The 21,881-nt window shown below is 37.5% G+C and overlaps 1 long non-coding RNA gene and 1 pseudogene across 1 annotated transcript in view; one reads left to right on the plus strand and one right to left on the minus strand.

Moving 5' to 3' along the window:
* Positions 1–1,071: 1,071 nt before the first annotated feature.
* LOC141497404 (F-box-like/WD repeat-containing protein TBL1XR1 pseudogene) lies at positions 1,072–4,178 on the minus strand (annotated as a pseudogene).
* Positions 4,179–12,870: 8,692 nt separating this feature from the next.
* LOC141497542 (uncharacterized) overlaps positions 12,871–21,881 on the plus strand; it is a 48,198-nt gene continuing 39,187 nt past the window's right edge. Inside the window, exon 1 of the long non-coding RNA XR_012471351.1 lies at positions 12,871–13,218. This is a non-coding gene — a long non-coding RNA (uncharacterized LOC141497542). The remainder of the gene's footprint in view (positions 13,219–21,881) is intronic.

Below are 21,881 nucleotides of genomic sequence, written 5' to 3' on the forward strand. Positions count from 1 at the left end.
AATATACATTGGTTTTACCTTTAAGATGAAATTTAAAGAAAATTTTCTAAAAAACACTCTATAATGCATACCTGCTTTTTTCATCCAAAATTGATGAAGATCTGTTTTTTGATAATAATCATAGAAACTGTAGTCTTTTCTAAATGAAAAAAAAAATATGTTCAACTGTATTTTTCTGGTGGTCATGTTTTGTGCAATTTCAGTATTTTATTTTGTTTTGTTTTTTATTTTTTGACCTACATAAAAAATATACAAGCAGTCTCCCTAATAAAAGCATTAGGAAATTGATTTCATTATAAATTGTGTTTTAATATTTATATTTTTATTTTGTGTTTTTTCTGTCTATTATGGAATATTTTATATTGAAATAAATGAGTAACCTCACATGAAAAAGATACCTTCTTAGTTTTAAAATTAAGTAGGGATATTGGCATCCACTAAGAACATGTTGTTCAGTTGTTGAGTTTTGTGCAACCTTTTGTACCCCCTGGCTATAGACTAAGAATAGAGAAGAAAATTAGTCTTTGGCATGGGTGAGAGTTTTCACTTTTAGGCCAATTCCAGAGCAGATGATTGACGTTTGTAGAATTCTCCCCCCAAGTATCCCATACAATGGTTTTCAAAAAAACCACATTCAGAACCTTGGTGGTTCAACAGATCTCCTGTCTCTTCAATATACCACTTTCCCCCTGTCCCCTGTCCCTCTCATTTTCTTCTACATGGCTCCTCCAAATCCTCTCATTCTATTTGTTCAAATGACACTGATGTCCATTTCCTTTATTGTTCCCAGATCATGTCCTCATCTTTCACTTCTAGAGAATATTCAGTACAGTCTTTCTGACTTTTACACTATACTTTGGGTTTCTGGAGTCAATATTTGTTCCTGGCTCAGATATTCTAAATTCTATATGACTTCCCTGATCCAAGATGTTGCCTTGTCTTACCTTTCAAAATCAGGACTCCCCAAAGGAGAAATTGATGAATTAGTGGAATATAAATGAATATAGTGGACTCGAAGCTCTCAGTTATCTCAAACATCCTCAGTGGAAATTTAGTGAATCACACCTTTTATTTTGCATGTGAAAACAACTTCCAAATTCATTAGAATTTTTTTTAGTACAAGTATTATTTTTTTAATAAGCTGAATCACTGCTATTTAAACACACCTTAAAGCAAGTCTACTGTTCTAAAGATTTCTTTTGATACTACAGTAGTAAACATTTTGCCACATAATGGCAGTGTTATCAAATATATGCCAAAGGTATTTTGATTTATATAAAGAAAACTGACATGAGAATGTTTTAATACTGCAATTTGGTTACATTATATATCATAGCTCCTACACAGATGATGGATGCACCCCATAGAAGGTAATATACCACTGTCCAGAAAGATTTTTTATCTCTTAAAAGCAAAATAAAAAACTGCAGAATGCTACTTTGCTCCTTTTCACAATAGTGCACAACTCAACCATAATCAGCTATGGTCTTGAAGCAACAAGATTTTCTTTTTAATGCAGCTCTTGTATTTGTAAATTAAAAAAAAAATTGCACCCTTCCATTCTTAACTTTGGCAGAAATACGTCCCAAATGTGAAACTTCTGCATTTCAGCCACACCATCAGAAAAAGTAAAGCAGAATACCCTTTACAAATAATGTAGTTTCTTGATTAACATGACCAATGTCACATTTTAGATATATTTTTCTAAAATCACCCTTCACCCCAACACACAACCAATGGAAAATGGGCTCTGAGAGCCACAGAGTTGGCTAAATATTATTTGGCCTCTTCAAAAGAATGCAGTAAAACAGTTTTAAGAGAATTTTTTTATGTTTAAAAGGTGACAAAATAAAAACAAGAAACAATTTATTCCCTTACTTCCTGCATCCATAAACAAAACCAAAAAGAAGTTTTGAAAAACAAGAAACCACCATGCATGGCTGCATGTTTACATTTGTCAATTTTCTCTGTACACATAAAGTGCTCAACTATTGAGGGAAATTAATTGAAAAGACAAAAGAATGTGATCCATCAGGCTGATTAGTTGGGGGATATAGGGGGCTGCTCTTCATTGTCTCTCCATTCACGCAGGGATGGTCTGCTTCTTAGAGGTGCCTGCCTGGGCTCTTCTGCAGTGCCATGACAGTGCCTGGCAAACAGGATCCACTGCTGGACCCATGCTGCCAACCTCTTCAGGGTGTTGTTTTACTTTGTTTCTATACAGTAGTGTTCGTGGAGCTTGCTTGTGGGTTTGGCTGTCGTGGACTTGTCTTGGTTCCAGTGGGACTAGAGCAGTATATGGGTCAGGGACAGTAATTTTGGGTATGTACACATTCATAGTCGGTCCATGGCTTCCAACTAGTAGTACTATTTTTGTAGGTCTATCACACACACTGAACCATCAGGTGCACTGGCTCCAACTTTTTCTCTGGCTGCATTTCAGGAAACCTCAAATCTTTCACCTGTTTCCTTATAGCTATGAAGTAGGGCATCCGTCTGTGTGTTCTAGATGTGCACGTACTTGTCAAAGGAGCAACTGGCCAAATACTAGCCGTGAGGACTGAAGGCCAGTCTGTACATGGGTTCTTGATGGCTCATCAGAGTGTGGATACAGATGCCCTGGTACACATCCTATAATTGGACAGTCTAATCAAAGGATGCACTGGCTAGCATGAGGTTCACATTTCAATTGTTTGTTCCTGGTCCTGTTGGATTCCATTTGATAGTAGAAATTTTTTTTTTATTATCTCCTTGCAAATCATGGACACAAGTCTCTTGTTTCATTCTCCATATCTTTAAAGTTATGTCATCACAGCCAGAGGCCAGAAGGTTACCAGTTGGGTCCCATTTGATAGCATTTACTTCATTTCTGTGTCCTTGTAATGCTTTCATAGGCTTATCTTGTCATCATTTACAGATACGAATGCACATATCAGTGCTGCAAGAGGCAAAAGTGTTGTTGCTTTGACAGTCAAAGGGCCGGTGCTGAATGAGAAGGGAACTGCTGCATGGCTTCACCAGTTTGTGCATCCCAGATAATCATGGTCTTGTCCACTGCTGCACTGAGGATACAATTTTCTTTTTTGTTCAATTGTAATGCAAAAATAGGATCTTCCTGTTGCCCCAGGTGTGAGCAAGACTACCATCTTTTGTCCATATTGTGGCAAATCCATCATATGACCCAGTGGTGAGAAGCACGCCTTCAGTATTCCAATCAAGGGAGGTTGCATCTTTGTTGCTGGGCACATCCTAGCCACCCTGCCTTATCCAATGGACTAGCTGGGTAGAGGCACTTGTGCACAGTGCATCTCAGATTCCCTGTCTTGTTGTTGAGTCACCAGACCCTGAGGCTAGAAGATCAGTAACAGGAATCTAGGCACAGATGAACACTTTGGCCTCCTAACAGCACAGCTTTGTTTGGGGGTATTTCTACCTCTGCATCCACCTCCATCATATCTGTGTGGTTATTTGCTATGCTATGGGCTCCATTTTCTTCTCCATTTGCAGTATTTTCTCTGTTTTTGTCGAACCTTGTTGATTGGTGGTGGCTGCAGCTGCAGCCTGTTGCTGGGCAAGTTTAGCTTTCTAAGTTTGGTGTCTGGTTTGGACCACATCAGGCATCACGGCATCAATCAGGGACAGAGACTCTATGGGTCGTCCATCAAACAAGGTCCCATCGTCATTAATACTGACTTCTGCCTCTATATACTGCAGGCCTTTCTGGATGATGGAAATCAGAGCAGCAGGTGGAACCATGGCTCCATTGATATTCGACTGGCTGATGTGGCTTTCTACACCAAAGGTAAATGCGGAATGCGAAAAGCCTGACTCTTGCAAGTACCTATAGACCAGGAAGTTGACCTCATCACTGCTTATACTCATCTTTCTTCCCCGGTAAACCATGAGGTCACGACACAGGATATAACCCAATGTACATGGATGTGGGCAAGCTCAACTTATCTGGTACTCCCAATCACATGGAGTTGATAGTGGCGCGGTTCCTCGGAGCCGGGCCGGGCTGCACCGGGCTGCACCGGGCTGGGCCGGGGCCGGGCTAGCCCTCCGGCCTTGCAGTGGAGGCTCAGCGAGTGTCCCCGTGGCCTGGTCGGAGGAGCGAGTCGGGCTGGGCTGCGGGCCGGCAGCGAGCCTCCACCGAAGACCCGGAAGCGGGGGCCGCCCGCGCGAGCCGGGCCAGGCAGGCTCCGGGAGGGGGGAGGAGCGAAGGAGGCGGGGGCGGCGGCCCGGGCCACGGGCCCGAGCAGAGCACGTAAGCTGCAGCGGGTCGCAGGGAGCCTGAGCTGAAGGAAAGGCGAGCGGGCCGGGTGAAGAGGAGGCGGAGGCGGAGGGGGCGGGGGCGGGGGCCGGACCAGCCAGGCGCAAAGGAGCTCGCGAGGCCCGCAGTGGCGACCGTGGCAGCAGCGCCGGCTCCTGCGGCACACCCACCGCATTCGTTACAATTACTAGCAAAAATAAGACTTGTCTTTTTCAAAGAATCGCCTCTGTTTGGAAGGGCAGGTTGTTGAGGGACTTTTTTCCTCTCCGCAAAGTCGAAATACAGACAATACCTTTATCAGCCGCGAGACATTTTTCAAGCATGATCGAAACCCAATGGAAATAAAAGACGCATCTTCTATGAAAAATCTAAAAGAAGAAAACAAACATGCAATTAGTACCTACTCTGTAGCAGCATTGTACTAAGCGCTTTCCAGATATTCGGGTATTCGAACCTCACATCATCCCTGGGAACTGGGGGCTATGATCATTCCCATACACAGCTGAAAAAACTGATGCTCACAGGGGTTATGGGACTTACCTTGAGTTTTGCAGCCTGAGGTCATCCGGCAACTCCGTTCCTCCTGACTCCAGACTCAGGGCTATGGAGCTGAATGCTTGTAGAGGTCTGGGTTAAATATGGAGTATGAGTGAAACATCATACTACTAAGATTCTGCTCATGGTGAGAGGCAGTGTGATGACTTGGAAAAGCAGGGATTTGGAGGCCAGAGAAGTTCATTCTGCAGCCCTCAGGGTTATAACTCACTGAATTTTATTCTCTCACATTTGTAAGAGATAATTCTAACTGCTCTGCTCCTTCTTATGGCTGGATTAGAAAAACCTAAGGGCAGGAAGGATGGCATATAGTTGGGCAAATGGACTCCGAATTATCTCCTCATTGTTGATGAGTTCACTGGTTTCATTTCTGATACTTCTAATTTGGTATTCTTTCTTTTTTTTAAATCAGATTAACCATAAGTTTATTTTAGTATTTTTTCACATAACCAACTCTTTGCTTTATTTATAAGATCAATGATTTTGTTTCTTTTAATTTTATTGATCTCTCCTTTCAGTTTCAGAATTTCTAATTTGATATTTAATTGAACATCTTTACTTCGTTCTTTTTCTAGATTTCTCAATTGCACACACAATTCATTGATCTCCTCTTTCTCTATTTTATTCATATAAATATAAATATTTAGAATATTTAGAACCCTCCCCAAACAAAGTAGTGGATACACTGTCTCCAACTGCACCTTTAGAACTACAATAATGCTACTAAAACCATACTAAAGTATGAGTTTAGACAAAATCGCTTTCTAATCTCTTTATGTTCAACCTTTCTAGCTGTGTTCCCAACCTCTGCCCCTATTTTAGGATAAACTTCTAGGTAACTAGTAAAGTCAAGTCAATTCTGATTTAATTATGCATAGAAGCTCTAAGTAGTCTAATTACTGGGTGAATGTCTCTCTTAAGAACTTGAGAATAGACTGTAAGCTATGGGAGACACTGGTACAGGACCTTCCACTATATGTTAGCCTCATCAGGGAAAGTGTTGAGCTTTATGAGAAAGGAAGAATTAAAGTAGTTCAAAGGAAACATAAGATAAATAAGATTACAGTAAACACCTTAGATGTTCACTTGAACTATTTGTATCCAACTTGTGGTAGAACATTCTAAGCTTGTATTGGTCTGCTCAATCACAGTGAAACACACTGGGATTTGTCTCAAAGTTAATGATGTCATTTTGATCTTTTTCAATAAGGAAGGACAAGAACCAATGATATTCATATTCTCTAAGTACAATTTCTTTGGGTATATTCAACCCTTTAACTATCTTAAGAAAAATATAATTCTGAAGAGTTACAAGTATTTTCTTCTCTTTTAAGATTGTATATAATTTAATGTTCTGGACTAACATTTCTTTTTTCTTTCCCCTCTCCATTTAACTTGTTATGCATCTCTTATGCCTTTTATTTGAAGATCAAATTCACCATTCATTTCTGGTCTTCTTATCAGGAAATTTTGGAACTGCTCTATTACATTGAGCAAAGTTAATCCATTAACAGCTCATCATCTCATAATATTGCTGTTACACTGTACATACCCCACTTCACATTGCATCAGTTCATGCAAGTCTTTGCAGGTTTTTCTGTGAGTATCCTGCTCACTATTTCTTATAGCTGAATAATATTCCATCATGATCATATAATCACAATTTGTTGAGTCATTCCCCAGCTCATGAGCATCCACTCTTTTTCCAATTCTTTGCCACCAGAAAAGAGTTGCTGTGAATATCTTTGTACATATAGGACCTTTTCTTTGTGATTTTTCATCTCTTTTGGCATATAGATTCATCAGTTGCATTGCCAGGTAATAGGGTAGCTGTGGTTTTATTGGCCATTGGACAAAGGTCCAAACTGCTCAAGAGAATGTTTGACTGAAATCACAACTGCCCCAACAATGCATTAATGTTTCCTTTTCCCTACATCCTCTCCAGTATTTTTCATTTTCCTATCTCTGTCCTATTATCCAATGTAATAGGCAAAAGATATTACCTAAAAATTGTTTTAATTTGTATTTCTACAATCATTAGTGAGTTAGAACTTTTTATGAATATGCATGTATCTATGATAACCTCATCTGGAAACTGTTTTTAGCTTTGATCATTTGTAAATTGGAGAAAGGTTCTTAGTTTTATAAATTGGATATCTGAGAAATGAGACCTTTATCAGACAAAAATGCTCAAAATGTTTTTCACAATTATCACTGCTAACTTTATTTCCCACTGTTTATTTCCCTCTCACTCCCATTAATTATAATATTGTTCACCTTTCACCCTGTCACTACTCATATGTGTTTGTTTCTGACTCTACCCTCCTTTCCATCACTCACCCTTCCTGAATTCCTTTCCACTCCTTCTTTCCTGTATGACATCAATTTATATCCCAAACAGAGTGTGTACCTTATGCCCCCTTTGAAGCAATTCTGATGAGAGTAAGGTTCACTCACTCCCACTCACCTCCTTCCCCCAGCCCCTCACTTCCACTCTATTGTAAAAATATTTTTCTTGCCTCTTTTATATGAAATGATTTATTCAATTCTACCCCTGCCTTTTCTATTTTCTAGTACATTTCTTTCTCAGTCCTTAATTTTCTCTTTAGATATCATGCCTTCATATTCACCTCACACCTGTGCCCTTTGTTATATTTAATCCTTTTAACAGTCCTATAATTCAGAAATTTTGTGTGAGTTATCAGATTCAACTTTCCCTGTAGTAATATAAGCAGTTCAACATAATTTATGTTCCTTGTGATTTTACTTTCCTATTTGCCTATTTATGTTTCTCTTCAGTCTGTATATGAAGGTCACAAATTTTATTTAGCTCTGATCTTTTCATCAGGAATGTTTGAAAGTTCATTGTTTCACTGAATGTCTAGTTTTTCACCTGAAATATTATGCTCAGTTTTACCAAGGTAGGTGATTCTTGACTTTAATCTAAGGTCTTTTGCCTTTCAAAGTAGAGTTAATCATAACTCTGAATGTGAATGAAATGACCTTTCCCATAAAGTTGAAGGAAATAGCAGAAAAAAGTAAAAATCAGAATCCTGCAGGAAAAGTTGTTTATAATAAACACATTTGAAGCAGAGATCCACCCAGAGTAAAGGTAAAAAGATGGAGCAGAATACATTATGCTTCAGTTGAAATGAAGGGTTGAAAAAGCAAAAGTTGACCTAATTAAAAGAAATTAAAATACACTGTAGGCAATGAATTAATATCAATATTAAACATATATGAACCAAGGCATTCAGCAAACAAAAATTCTTAGAGGAGAAGTTATAGGAAGTTACAGGAAGACATAGACAGTAAAACTTTATTAGTGGAGGACTTCAGCCTCCCCTCTCATAATAAGATAAACCTAACCACCTAATAAACAAGAAGGAAATTAAGAAGATGAATAGAATTTTAGTGAAATTGAATATGACAGACCTCTGGAGAAAATTGAATGGGAATAGAGAGGAATATCCATTTTCTCTATGACACATGGCATTTACACAAAAATTGACCATATACTAGGGCATAAAACCTCATAAAAAATGCAGAATGGCAGAAATATCAAATTCATCATTTCCAGATAATTATGCTAAAATTACATGTAAAAACACTATGAAAAGATAAATTAAAAATTTATTTGAAACCTAATAACCTAATTTTATTGCAATTTTTAACTTTTATTTTTGGCAGTTCCATGCAAAGATAGTTTTCTACATTCATCCTTTTTTTTAAGTTTCTGAGCTCCACATTTTTCTCTCATCTACCCATTACTGTCTCCAGAGACAATAATGTTTAATATATTTCGACATTATTCATGTTGTGAAAGAAGAATTAGAAATAAGATAAAAAGTCATGAGAAAGAAAGGAAAAACATAAAAGAAAATTTTAAAAGTGAACTTAGTATTCTTTGCTCTATATTCAGACTCCGTAGATTTTTTTCCCTTTGAATGTAGATGTCTTATTTTCATACCAAGTCTTTCAGGATTGTCCTTGATCACTTAACTACTGTTTCCATCATAATTGATTATCTCAACATGTGGTTGCTAATGTGTCTTGGTTCTGCTCTTTTCACTCAGTATCAGCTCATGCAAGACTTCTCTTGAATCTCTAAAGTCTGTGTGCTCATGGTTTCTTAAAGAATAATAGTATTCCATCACATTCATAAACCATAACTTTTTCAGTCATTCCCCAATTGATGGGCATCCCCTCAATTTCCAATTCTTTGTCACTACAAAAAGTTGTTATAAATATTTTTGTTCTTATAAGACTTTACCTGGTTTTTTATGCTCCGCATGGGATATAGATGAAGTACTGGTATCACAAGGTCAAAGTGTGTGCACAGATTTGTTACCTTTGGGTGTAGTTTCAAATTGCTCTCCAGAATAATTGAATCACATCTCCACCAATGCTGGATCAGTGTCCCAATTTTCCCACATTCTCTCTGATAGTGATCATTTTTATTTTTTGGCATCTTCACTAATCTCATAAGTGTGGGATGATACAGGGAAATTATTTTAATTTCCATTTCTCTAATCAATACTGTTTTGAACATTTTTTCATATGACTATGAAAATATAACATGTAACTTTAATTTCTTCATCTGACAGCAGACTGTTTATATCCTTTGACCATTTATCAATTGAGGGATGACTTGTAAATTTTTCAAATTTGGTTAAATTCTCTATATATTTTAGAAATTAGTCCTTTTTCAGAAACACTAGTTGTGACAATTATGTCCTGGCATTATACATACTTTCTTGGTTGCAATGTTGTTTATTTGTGTAAAAATCTTTTAATTTAATATAGTTGAAATCATCCATTTTACAATTTTTAGTTTTCTTTTTCTTTAGTTATAAGCTTCTATCTTGTCCATAGATCTGACAGATAAAGTAATTCTTGATCTATTAATTGATCTGTGGGATCAACCTTTATGTCTAAATGCTGTACCCATTTAGACATTATTTTGGTATAGGCTGTGAGATGTGAATCTATGCCTACTTTTTAACCATACTATTTTTCAGTTTTCCTGGCAGGTTTTGTCAAATAGTGAGCTCTTATTCCAGGAGCTAGTGTCTTTGGTTTATCTAACAGTAGGTTGAAGTCATTTCATACTCTTTCTTTTGTACCTAGTGTAATATATTGACCCATTTCTCTATTTTTTAGCCAGCATCCAACAGTTTTGATAATTGCTGCTTTATAATATAGTATTAGATCTGTTACAGCTTGTCTACTTTCCATTGCATTTTGTTTCATGAATTTCCTGGGATTTTTTATGTTTTTTGGCTCCAGTTAAACTTTTTTATTATTTTTCTAGGTCTGTATAATTTTTTGGGTAGCTTGATTGGTAAAACATTGAATAAGTAATTTAAATTGGAAAAAATTGTCATTTTTGTTATATTAGCTCAGCTTAATCTTAAGCAATTGACATTTCTCCAGTTGTTTAGATCTGATGTTGTGTGAAAAGTATTTTTATGATTGTGTTCATATTGTTTCAGGGTTTATTTTAAGAGGTAGACACCCAGGTATTTTATGGTATCTATAGCTAATTTAAATTGAATTTATTTTCTATCTCTTGCTCTTGAACTTTGTTGGTCATGTATAGAAATGCTATTAAGTTATGTGGGTTGACTTTATATACTGCTGTTGGCAAAGTTGTTAATTGTATCAAGTAGTTTTTTAGTTTATATTCTAGGATTTTCTATGTATAACATCATATCATCTGCAAAAAGAGGAAGCTTTATTTCCTCATTTCCTATTCTAATTTCTTCATTTTCTTTTTCTTCTCTTATTGCTAAAGCCAACATTTCTACTACAATATTGTATAGTATCTGTGAAAAATGGCATCCTTGTTTCCCATTGATCTTAATGGAAATGTTGTTATTCTATCCCTGTTATACAAAATGCTTGTTGATGGTATTAGATAGATACTATTTATCAATTTAAAGAAATATCCATTTATTCCTATGCTCTCTACTATTTTCAGCAGGAATAGGTATTGACTTTTATCAAAGGCTTTTTCAGCCTCTATTAAGATAATCATGATTTCTGTTAATTTTGTTTTTGATATAGTTAATTATGTTGATTGTTTTCCTAACACTGAAACATCCCTTTATAATCAGTATAAAATCTGTCTGATCATTGTATATTATCCAAATGATAACTTGCTGTAATCACTTTGCTAAAATTTTATTAAAATTTTTGCCTCAATATTCATTAGAGAGATTGTTCTATGATTTTCTTTCTTTGTTTTGACTCTTACTTTTTAGGGTATCAACATCATATGGGTGTCATAAAAGGAATTTGGCTGAAGTCCTTCTATCTACTTTATATAAAAGTGAAATTAATTGTTACTTAAATGTTTTATATATTTCTCTTGTAAAACTTTCTGGACCTGGAGAATTTTTCTAAGGGAGTTTATTGATAGTTTCTTCAATTGCCTTTTCTGAAGTGGGATTATATAAGTATTTTATTTCCTCTTCTGTTAATCTTTGTACCTTGTATTTTTCTTAATTCTCATCCATTTCACAAAAATTGCCAGATTTGTTTGTATGAAGTGGGGTAAAATAGCTCAGAATTATTACTTTGATTTCCTTATTAATGGTGGTAAATTCACCTTTTTCATTTTTAATACTGGTAATTTAGTTTCTTTTTTAAAGTCAGTTTAATCAAAGGTTTATCTACTGTATTTTCTTTCATAAAGCTAACTTCATTTTATTTATGTTATTAATTCAATAGTTTTCTTACTTGCAATGTTATTAAATTCTCCTTTGATCTTCAGAATTTTCTAATTTGTTATTTAATTGGAGATTGCTAATTTTTCTTTCTTTAGCTTTTTTTAGTTGCATGCCCAAGTCATTGATCTCCTTGTTCTCTATTTTATTCATGTAAACCTTTAGAGATACAACATTTCCTCTAATGACTACTTTGGCTATATCGCACAAGTTTTTGGCTGAGACAGCCTCTGTTTCTGTCTTTCTTTCACTGTTTCTGTCTCTCTGTCTCTCTTTCTGTCTCAATCTGTCTCTCAGAGTGAAACAGAGACAGATAGACACAGGGAGAGATAGAGACAGAGATAGAGACAGATGGAAAGAGAAAGACTGGTAGAAATAGAGAGATAGAAATGGAGATACAGAATTAAAGAGAGACTGAGAGAATGGGAAAATCAGAGCTTGAGATAGAGACACAGAAGAGACAAAGAGAAAGATAGAGATTGATAGAAACAGAAAGACTAAGAGAGCTATAGAAAAATACAGAGAGAGAGACATTCAGAGAAAGATACAGAGAAAGAGACAGTGACAGAGAGGATGAGAGCAAGGGAGAGACAGAGAGACAAAGAGAGACAGGGAGACAGAGAGCAAGGGAGAGGAAGAAAGAGCAGAGGGAGGGAGAGTCTGAGAGACAAAGAGATAGAGAGTTGGAGAGAAAGACAGAAACGAGAGAAGGAGAGAGACTGGGACAGAAGCAAAGACGGAGACAGAGAGAGAGAGAGAGAGAGAGAGAGTAGGAAAAATACAAATTGATAGAAAGATACAACGAGAGACAAAGACAGAGAAAGATAGAGAGGCTACAGAGACGGAAATAGCAGCACAGAGATACAAAGAGATGCAGAGAGATACAAAGAGATGCAGAGAGACAGTGACAAAGAGAGACATAGAGACAGAGATAGCAAAAAAGAAGGAATTCAAGGAGATACAGGTGGTAACAGAGACAGAGAGAGATAAAGACAGACACAGACTAATAATTAGTACGAAGGAGACAAATTGAGAGAGAGAGAGAGAGAGAGAGAGAGAGAGAGAGAGAGAGAGAGAGAGCCACTCTGTAAAGCCGCACAAGCTAATTTGGACCGGTTGGGAGGTTAGGAGGAGGACTTGTCACAAAATGAAAGGGGACTAGAATGGAGTTCATCCATCCCCCGCCCCTCCTTGCCTCCCACAGCTCCCTCCGTGACCCCTCCCCACTTCTCTTATTGGTGGAGGGCAGCCCCGCCCCAGCTGACGTCACCGCATCCGGGCCCTCCACGCTGGTCAGTCCTTTGTGTGTCCGCAAGGGGAGGATGAGGAGAAGGTGTTGGTCCCTGGTCCCTGGTCCCTGGACCGGGCCTCAGGTGGCTGGAGGGCCCCCTGCCCCTTTCCCCTTCTCGTGGCCCACTAGACTCCCCTGCTCCTTTACCCTCTTCCCCCCCCTAGAGATCTCCCCAGGGCCCTGTCTGGGCAGCTGTGGGAGAGTGTAGGGACGTGAGCCCATCCACTGCCCCTGCTCATCCCCGCTTCTTCCCCTCCCCTCCTTACTTCCTCCTGCTCCCCCTTATTTTCTCCAGCACCCCCACCCCCATAGCCTTCTCGCGTGGCCCCCGGATGTTCGTGGCATCATTCAGACCTTTGCAAATTCAGGTATTGGGGGTGGAGCTGGGATCCTCGGGGCGGGGGGGGGCGAGGGGAGTACCTGTGCCCAACTGCGTGTGTCCCCCTGGATGTCCCGGTTGGGGCCTGCTCCTCCAGGCCAGCTCAGACTTCGGCTCGGCCAGGGCCTGGCTGCCTGCGCAGGCCTCGGTCTGGTGGGGGGGGCGGGGGGCTTGGAGGGTAAGGGGCTGGGCTGGGCTGCTGTCCAACAGGGAAAAGCCTCTGGGCACACTCCCTCCTCCCACGGAGGCTTTCTTCTCCCCTCCCTCCCTTCCCGCTTTCCTCCCTCCCACCCTTCTTTCCTGGGCTTGGCCGTGGAGGTGGGGACAGGGGAGACAGTTGACAAATCTTCCCCTCCGCTTCTCCCCAGCATCTTTTGTCTGACCTCTTCCAATTAATGCTGTCTTTATGGTCCTTCAGGTTTCAGTTTCTTGTGAGAGAGACATTTCCATGCACCTTACTGAACAGAACTGAACCTTAACCTGGGATCTATGGTTTACAGGATGAAAGGAGTGTGTTGTTTAAATTTGCAGTTGTCCCTTATTTTTTAAAAAAAAAATATTTGTTAATTTTTTGAATTTTATAATTTCCCCCCAATCTCAATTACCCCCCCCCAAAGCAGAAGGCAGTCTGTTAGTGTTTACATTGTATCCATGGTACACACTGATCTAAACTGAATGTCTTAAGAGAGAAATTATATCCTTAAGGAAAAAAATAAAATATAAGAGATAGCAAAATTACATAATAAGGTGATGTTTTTTTTTAATAAATTGAAGGTAGTAGTCTTTGGTCTTTGTTCAAATTCCCCATTCTTTCTCTGGATACAGATGGTATTCTCCAATGCAGACAGCCCAAAATTATCCATGATTGTTGCAGTGATGGAATAAGCAAGTCCATCAAGGTTGATCATCACCCCCCATGTTGCTGTTAGGGTATGCAAAATTCTTCTGATTGTGCTCATCTCCCTCAGCAACGGTTTGTGCAAATCCCTCCAGGCTTCCCTGAATTCCCAGCCCTCCTGGTTTCTGATAGAACAATAGTGTTCCATGACATACATATATCACAGTTTATTCAGCCATTCCCAAACTGACTGACATTCACTCAATTTCCAATTTGTTGCTGCCACAAATAGGGCTGCTATGAATATTTTTGCACAAATTATGTTTTTATGTTTTTTTCATGATCTCTTCAGGTTATAGATCCAGTAGTGGTATTGCTGGATCAAAGGATATGCACATTTATATTGCCCTTTGGCCATAATTCAAAATTGTCTCCAGAAAGGTTGGATGAGTTAACAGCTCCACCAACAATGTATTAGTGCCCGAGATTTCCCATATCCTTTCCAACATAGATCATTGTTCTTTCTGGTCATATTGGCCAGTCTGAGAGGTGTGAGGTGGTACCTCAGACATGGTTTTATGTGCATTTCTCTAATAATTAGTGATTTAGAGCAATTTTTCATATGACTATGGATTGCTTTGATTTCCTAATCTGAAAATTGCCTTTGCATATCCTTTGATCATTTGTCAATTGGGGAATGGCTTTTCTTTGAAAATTTGTCTCAGTTCTCTGTATATTTTAGAAATGAGTCCTTTGTCAGAAATACTAGTTGTAAAAATTATTTTCCAATTTACTACATTTCTTTTGATCTTAGTAACAGTAGTTTTGTGTGTGCAAAAGCCTTTTAATTGAATGTAATCAAAATGATCTAGTTTGTTTTTAATGATGTTCTCCTCTTCCTTGGTCACAAATTCCTTCACTTTCCATTGATCTGACAGGTAAACTATTCCTTGATCTACTAGTTTGAGGTTAATATTGTCTTTTATGTCTAAATCTAGTGTCCACTTTTATCTTATCTTGGTATGAGGTATGAGGTGTTAGTCTAATCCAAGTTTCTACCATGCTAACTTCCAATTTTCACAACAGGTTTTTTAAAATTTATTTTTATTAAAGATATTATTTGAATTTTACAATTTTCCCCCCAATCTTGCTTTCCTCCCCCACCCCCCCACGGAAATCACTATGTCAGTCTTTACTTTGTTTCCATATTGTACCATGATCCAAATTGGGTGTGAAGAGAGAGAATCATATCCTTAAAGAGGAGAAGAGAAGTCTAAGAGGTAAATAATCAGACAATTAGCTATCTATTTTTTCTAAATTAAAGGGAATAGTCCTCGAACTTTGTTCAAACGCCACAGTGCCTTATGTGGATACAGATGGCACTCTCCTTTGCAGACAGCCCAAAATTGTTCCCAATTATTGCACTGATGGAATGAGCGAGTCCGTCAAGGTTGAACATCACTCCAATGTTGCTGTTAGGGTGTACAGTGTTTTTCTGGTTCTGCTCATCTCACTCAGCATCAGTCCATGCAAATCCCTCCAGGCTTCCCTGAAATTCTGTCTCTCCTGTTTTCTAATAGAACAATAGTGTTCATGAAATACATATACCACAGTTTGCTAAGCCATTCCCCAATTGAGAGACATTTACTTGATTTCCAATTCTTTGCCACCACAAATAGGGCTGTTACCAATATTTTTATAAAAGTAATGTTTTTTTATTTTATTTTTTTTAGGTTTTTGCAAGGCAAATGGGGTTAAGTGGCTTGCCCAAGGCCACACAGCTAGGTATTTATTAAGTGTCTGAGACCTGATTTGAACCCAGGTACTCCTGACTCCAGGGCCGGTGCTTTATCCACTGCCACCTAGCCATCCCTACAAGTAATGTTTTTACCCTTTTTCATCATATCCTCAGGGTATAGACCCAGTAGTGGTATTGCTGCATCAAAGGTTATGCACATTTTTCTTGCCCTTTGGGCATAGTTCCAAATAGCTCTCCAGAAGGGTTGGATGAATTCACAGCTCCACCAACAGTGTAAGAGTGTCCCAGATTTCCCACAACCCTTCCAACAATGATCATTTTCCTTCCAGGTCATATTGGTCAATCTGAGAGGTGTGAGGTGGTACCTCAGAGCAGCTTTAATTTGCATTTCCCTAATAATTAATGATTTAGAGCATGTTTTCCTATGGTTATGGATTGCTTTGATCTCCTCATCTTTAAATTGCCTTTGCATATCCTTTGACCATTTGTCAATTGGGGAATGGCTTTTTGTTTTAAAAATATGACTCAGTTCTCTGTATATTTTAGAAATGAGTCCTTTGTCAGAATCATTATTTGTAAAGATTGTTTCCCAATTTACTACATTTCCTTTGATCTTGGTTACATTAGTTTTATCTGTGCAAAATATTTTTAATTTAATGTAATCGAAACCATTGAATTGTTTTTTGGTGATGTTCTCCAACTCTTCCTTAGTCATAAACTGCTCCCCTTTCCATAGATCTGACAGATAAACTAGTCAATCTTCTAATTTGCCTATAGTATTGTTTTCTATGTGTAAGTCCTGTAACCATTTGGATCTTATCTTGGTAAAGGGTGTGAGGTGTTGGTCTAATCTAAGTTTCTTCCATACCAACTTCCAATTATCCCAGCAGTTTTTGTCAAAGAGGGAGTTTTTGTCCCAATGGCTGGACTCTTTGGGTTTATCAAACAGCAGATTACTATAATCATCTCCTGCTTTTAAACCTAGTCTATTCCACTGGTCCATCACTCTATTTCTTAGCCATTACCAAACAGTTTTGATGACTGATGCTTTATAATACAATTTTAGATCAGGTAGCACTAAGCCACTTTCTTTTGCACTTTTTTTTCATTAAGCTCTAGGCAATTCTTGACTTTTTATTTCTCCATATGGATTTACTTACAATTTTTCTCATTAAAATATTTTTTTGGAATTTTGATTGATAGGGCACTAAATAGATAGTTTAGTTTTGGTAGAATTGTCATTTTTATTATATTAGCTCTACCTATCCACGAGCAGTTGATATTTGCCCAGTTATTTAAATCTGATTTAATTTGTGTGAGAAGTGTTTTATAATTGTTTTCAAAAAGATTCTAAGTATGTCTTGGCAAATAGACTCCCAAGTATTTTATATTGTCTGAGGTTACTTTGAATGGGATTTCTCTTTCTAGCTCTTCCTGCTGTATCTTACTAGATATATATATATATATATGTATATATATATATATATATATATATATATTTATTTATATAGAAAAGTTGAGGATTTATGAGAGTTTATTTTATAACCTGAACTTTGCTAAAATTGCTAATTGTTTCCAGTAGTTTTTTTAGATGATTTCTTGGGATTCTCTAGGTGGACCATCATGTCATCTGCAAAGAGTGAGAGTTTTCTATCTTCCTTCCCAATTCTAATTCCTTCAATTTCTTTTTCTTCTCTAATTGCTGAGGCTAACATTTCTAATACAATATTGAATAGTAGTGGTAATAATGGGCACCCTTGCTTCACCCCTGATCTTATTGGGAATGCCTCTAGCCCCTCCCCATCGAATATAATGCTTGATTATGATTTCATATAGATACTGCTAATTATTTTAAGGAACAGTCCATTTATTCCTACACTCTCTAGTGTTTTTAATAGGAATGGATGCTGTATTTTGTCCAAAGCTTTTTCAGCATCTATTGATATGATCATATGCTTTCTGATAGGTTTGTTGTTGATATAATTGTATATACTAACAGTTTTCCTAATATTGTACCAACCCTGCATTCCTGGAATAAATCCTACTTGATCACAATGTATTATCCTAATGAAAACTTATTGTAATCATTTTGCTGAGATTTTATTTAGGACTTTTGCATCTATATTCATCAGAGAAATAGGTCTATAATTTTCTTTCTCTGTTTTAGCTCTTCCTGATTTAGGTAACAGCACCATATTGGTTTCATAGAAAGAGTTAGGCAGAGTTCCATCTTTCCCTATTTTTCAAAAGAGTTTATATAGAATTGGAACCAATTGTTCCTTAAATGTTTGGTAGAATTCACTTGTGAATCCATCAGGCCCTGGAGATTTTTTCTTAGGGAGCTCAATAATGTCTTGTTGAATTTTTTTTTTCTGAGATAGTGTTGTTTAGGTATTTAATCTCCTCTTCATTTAACCTGGGCAACTTATATTTTTGTAAATATTCATCCATTTCCCGTATATTATCAAATTTATTGGCATAGAGTTGTACAAAATAATTTCGAATTATTACTTTAATTTCCTCTTTGGTGGTCAGTTCACCTTTTTCATTTATGATACTAGCAATTTGGTTTTTGTCTCTAATTTTAATCAAATTGACCAGAGGTTTATCAATTTTATTGGTTTTTTCATAATACCAACTTTTGGTTTTATTTATTAATTCTATAGTTTTTTTGCTTTTCATTTGATTAATTTCTCCTTTCATTTTTAGAATTTCTAATTTAGTATTTAATTGGGGATTTTTGATTTGTTCTTTCTCTAATGTTTTTAGTTGCATGTTTAGTTTATTGATCTCCTCTTTCTCCAATTTATTCATGTAAGCATTTAGAGCTATAATATATCCCCTGTGAGTCGCTTTGAATGAATCCCATAGGTTTTGGTATGTTGTTTCATTATTATCACTATCTAGGATAAAATGGTTAATTCTTTCTATAATTTGTTTTTTGGTCCACTCATTTTTTAAAATGAGGTTATTCAGTTTCCAATTTTTTTCTGGGTCTGTATCTCCTTGTTCCAGTACTGCATATGACTTTTATTGCATTGTGATCTGAGAAAGATGTATTCACTATTTCTGCCTTTCTGCAGTTGATCATTAGGTTTTTATGTCCTCCTACATGGTCAATTTTTGTATAAGTTCTATGTACTGCAGAGAAAAAGGTATATTCCTTTCTATCCCCATTGAGTTTCCTCTGTAAGTCTACCATATCTAATTTTTCTAACAATCTATTTACCTCCTTAACTTCTTTCTTGTGTATTTTATGATTTGATTTATCTAGATCTGATAGTGGGAAGTTGAGGTCTCCCACTAGTAGAGTTTTTCTGTCTATGTCTTCCTGTAGTTCTTTCAGCTTCTCCTCTAAGAATTTGGATGCTGTCCCACTGGGTGCATATATATTCAATATTGAAATGACTTTATTTTCTGTGGTACCTTTTAGGAAGATAAAGTTTCCTTCCTTATCTCGTTTAAAGCTATCTATTTTTGCTGCTACTTTGTCTGAGATAAGGATTGCTACCCCTGCTTATTTTTACTTCAGCTGAAGCAAAATATATTTTCCTTCAACCTTTTACCTTTATATATGCTTCACATGCATTTCTTATAAGCAGAATATTGTAGGATTCTGGTTTTTAATCCACTCTGCTATTTGCTTATGTTTTAAGGGAGTGTTCATCCCATTCACATTCAAGGTTATGATTACTAATTCTTTATTGCCCTCCATGTTATCTTCCCTCTGTTTGTATTTTTCCCCTTTTCTCCATATTCCCCAATATTTTGTTTCTGAATACCACCCCCTTCAGTGTGTTTGCCCTCCTATATCACCCCCTCCCATTTCTTTCCCCTTTCCCTTTTTCCCTTTTCCATTCCCTTCCCTTCCCTTCCTTTTGTTATTTCCCCTTTTTCCCCCACTCCCCTTCCCTTTTTCCATCCCCCCCTCCCCTTTCCCCATTTCAATACTTGAAAGGTTAGATATTTTATAAGTTTAACTGAGTATGTGTAGGTTGACTTTAAGTCAAGTCTGATGAGAAGATTCAAGTGTTTCTCCTCTGCTCCCTTCTTCCCCTCTATTACCACAGGTTTTTTGTACCTCTTGGTGTAATGAGATTTACCTCATTCAATCCCCTCCCTCCTACAGTCTATTTCCTGTACCCCTTTTTAAGGAGGTAGTGGTTTTTAGATCATTCTATCTAAGTCATAGAAAATTCTGAGTGTCTGTCCCTTCTAGTTCAGTATATTCTATCAAATAGAGTCAAAATTCCTGAGAGCTATTAGAGTCTTTCTCCCAAGTGGGGTTAAAGTCAGTTACATCTCTTTAGATAGCAGTCTCATGGATAGGTCATGAATGTCCATCATTTCTGACTAGGTATAGTCTCTCTGTTAGAGTTACAGTTCTGAAGATTTATGAGAATCTTTTATCTTCCATGCTAGGATATAGCCAGTTTTAACTTACTGGATTGCATTTTTTTTCCATTCATAGCCCCCCCTTTTTTTACCTTTTCATGTGTCTCTTGAACCTCCTGTTTGACGTCCAAATTTTCTGTTTAACTCTGATCTTTTCATCAGAAATTTTTAGAATTCTTCCATTTCGTTATTAAATGTCAATCTTTTTCCCTGGAAGAGAAGGCTCAGCTTTGCGGGAAAGTAGATTCTTGACGACATTCCAAGCTCCCTGGCTCTTTGAAATATCTCATTCCAGGCCCTTCGATCCCTTAATTCTGATGCAGCCAGGTCCTGCATGATCCTTACTGTGGTTCCTTGATATTTAAATTGTTTCTTTCTGGCTGCTTGCAGGATTTTCTCTTTTATCTGATAGTTCTGGAGTTTGGCCACCAACATTCCTTGGTGTTTTCATTTTAGGATCTTTTACTGGTGGGGATTGATGTACTCTTCAATAACTATTTTCCCCTCCAATTCCATGATATCAGGGCAGTTTTCTATCACTAGATCTTGTAATATTAAGTCCAGGCTTTTTTTCTCTTCAATGTTTTCAGGGATGTCCTATAATTTTCAGGTTGCCCCTCCTTGATCTATTCTCGAATTCAGTAGTTTTGTTGATGAGGTATTTTACATTTGCTTCTATTTTTTTTTATTTTTTGATTTGTTTAACTGACTCTTGTTGTCTCATAGAGTCATTAGTTTCTGTACTCCATTCTTTTTTTCTGAGGAGGAATTTTCTTCATTAACCGTTTGCAACTCCTTTTCCAGTTGGTCAATACTACTTTTGAAAGAGCTTTCCATTTGACCAATTGCAGTTTTGAGAGAATTGATTCATTTTTGCATTTGCCCAATTGAGGATCTGAGAGATTTATTCTCATTTTGTATTGGTCCAATTGATGCTGTGAGAGATTTATTCTCATTTTGTAATTGTGCAATTGATGATCTGAGAAATTTATTCTCCTTTTGTATTTGTCCAATTGTACTTTCTAAGGTTTTGTTTTCTTGTTGCAAGGTATTAATTGTCTCTCCCAAATTTTTAAGCTCCTTCCTTATTTCTTCAAGGAAGTCTTTCTGTGCTGAAGACCAGATTGTATTCTCCTCAGAGGTTCCAGGTCTCTCTGAGTTGGGGTCTTTCCCTTCCAAGAATTTTTCTATGAATCCACCTTTCCACTGACCCTTCTTAATTTTGCTAAGACCTGAGTTGGGGAGAGGCTGGTTCACCAGAGCTTGGGATCACTAAGGGCTTTACACACTGAGTACAGTTTCTCTGACTGGCCAGTGGGATGTGTTGGTTGCTTTCTCTGGAGTGTCTGTGACCTTGATTGAGGTCTTCTTCCTTTTCTTGAAGGGAGGAGTTGTAGCTATTGAATTCTTTTACCTTCAATCAATGGTGGGCTTTACCCTGGCCTCAGGTCATTCCTCATCTGGGCTGGTTCTTCTGCTCACACACCTGGGCATGAGGCAGATGTAGTTTGCATTTGTTTGTTTGGGAGGAAGTCTGAGTTGCAATGGGACAGTGTTCCTCAGACCAGAGGAGCCCATGGATGGTGGGTCCGCAGCTCTCCTGCTTCACAACGCTGCCCCGAGCCCTGTCTGCAAGCGCCTGGGGTACAGCGCCTCTGTT

The sequence above is a fragment of the Macrotis lagotis genome, chromosome X, assembly GCF_037893015.1.
Source record: "Macrotis lagotis isolate mMagLag1 chromosome X, bilby.v1.9.chrom.fasta, whole genome shotgun sequence".
Classification (NCBI taxonomy): Eukaryota; Metazoa; Chordata; class Mammalia; order Peramelemorphia; family Peramelidae; genus Macrotis; species Macrotis lagotis.